General features: G+C 42.5%; 1 non-coding gene across 1 annotated transcript; it reads left to right on the forward strand.

Annotated features, from left to right (window-relative positions):
- Nucleotides 1-412: 412 nt before the first annotated feature.
- trnae-cuc (transfer RNA glutamic acid (anticodon CUC)) lies at nt 413-484 on the forward strand. The gene has a single exon. It is a non-coding gene; the product is annotated as a tRNA-Glu (tRNA).
- Nucleotides 485-2146: the final 1662 nt, after the last annotated feature.

Below are 2146 nucleotides of genomic sequence, written 5' to 3' on the forward strand. Positions count from 1 at the left end.
GAAAAGTGCTAGTTACCTAGTTATCCTTGAAAACAAACATACACACACACAAACCAAAGCTTGGAAACAACCATAAACACTTCCATTTTCAGAGCTCAGTGGCTCAAGCAAAGGTTCCAGTATGATTGTAGTGGAAAAACTTGTCAGAAGTGCGATTCGAACGGACGCCTTAGACCGCTTGGTAGTCTTGAAATTTGACAAAATAAAACTGACCTTGTACGCACAGTTAGATAGAACATCAGTCTTTTAATCTGTAGGTTGTGAGTTTGACCCTTAAATGGGGCTGGGCACAGCATGTTTTTAGGACAAATGAAAGACCTTCTTTTCTGAAGGCAGAAAACACAATCTTGCGCTTCAACATATTTTACATGGCATCCACGGATGCTCTCATGGGCAGGTCAACACAAGCCCTTCCCTGGTGGTCTAGTGGATAGGATTCGGCGCTCTCACCGCCGCGGCCTGGGTTCGATTCCCGGTCAGGGAATGTGTTTTTGTAGATCCAAAGCAGGCATCTCTTATACAAGGTAAAGAATAAGCGAGATAGAGGGCAAGGCAAGTAGTGCCTAAAACAAAACACGCTCCTTCAAGCCGGAATTGAACCAGCGACCTAAGGATGGCAAATGTATCATCTACAGGCCTCCACTCTACCAGCTGAGCTATCGAAGGCACAGTACTTAGATTGCATGATCCTAATACACAGAGCTGATGGATCCAAGGGAAAGTAGGTTTGTAACGCGTGAGAGTCAGGGAGAACAAAAAAAGACAGTCTAACCGTGACAACCAGGAGCCAAACCTAGAATCTTATGATCCATAGTCAGAAGCGTTAACAATTGCATCACAGTTCCACTGCCCATTTGGCCCAGATGACATCATATTGCTGATTCAAGAGTGGCATTGAGCTCATTGATGTAGTGTGCTTGAAAAGTGCTAGTTACCTAGTTATCCTTAAAAACAAACATACACACACACAAACCAAAGCTTGGAAACAACCATAAACACTTCCATTTTCAGAGCTCAGTGGCTCAAGCAAAGGTTCCAGTATGATTGTAGTGGAAAAACTTGTCAGAAGTGCGATTCGAACGGACGCCTTAGACCGCTTGGCAGTCTTGAAATTTGACAAAATAAAACTGACCTTGTACGCACAGTTAGATAGAACATCAGTCTTTTAATCTGTAGGTTGTGAGTTTGACCCTTAAATGGGGCTGGGCACAGCATGTTTTTAGGACAAATGAAAAACAAACTTGCGCTTCAACATATTTTACATCAGTCAGGGAGAACAAAAAAAGACAGTCTAACCGAGACAACCAGGAGCCAAACCTAGAATCTTATGATCCATAGTCAGAAGCGTTAACAATTGCAACACAGTTCCACTGCCCATTTGGCCCAGTTGACTTCATTTTGCTGATTCAAGAGTGGCATTGAGCTCATTGATGTAGTGTGCTTGAAAAGTGCTAGTTAGCTGTTATCCTTAAAAAAAAAAAAACCACACACACACACACACACACACACACACACACACACACACACACACACACACACACACACACACACACACACACACACACACACACACACACAAACCAAAGCTTGGAAACAACCATAAACACTTCCATTTTCAGAGCTCAGTGGCTCAAGCAAAGGTTCCAGTATGATTGTAGTGGAAAAACTTGTCAGAAGTGCGATTCGAACGGACGCCTTAGACCGCTTGGCAGTCTTGAAATTTGACAAAATAAAACTGACCTTGTACGCACAGTTAGATAGAACATCAGTCTTTTAATCTGTAGGTTGTGAGTTTGACCCTTAAATGGGGCTTGGCACAGCATGTTTTTAGGACAAATGAAAAACAAACTTGCGCTTCAACATATTTTACATCAGTCAGGGAGAACAAAAAAAGACAGTCTATCCGAGACAACCAGGAGCCAAACCTAGAATCTTATGATCCATAGTCAGAAGCGTTAACAATTGCGTCACAGTTCCACTGCCCATTTGTCCCAGTTGACTTCATTTTGCTGATTCAAGAGTGGCATTGAGCTCATTGATGTAGTGTGCTTGAAAAGTGCTAGTTAGCTAGTTATCCTTAAAACACACACACACACACACACAAACCAAAGCTTGGAAACAACCATAAACACTTCCATTTTCAGAG

This window comes from Xyrauchen texanus, chromosome 29, assembly GCF_025860055.1.
Source record: "Xyrauchen texanus isolate HMW12.3.18 chromosome 29, RBS_HiC_50CHRs, whole genome shotgun sequence".
Classification (NCBI taxonomy): Eukaryota; Metazoa; Chordata; class Actinopteri; order Cypriniformes; family Catostomidae; genus Xyrauchen; species Xyrauchen texanus.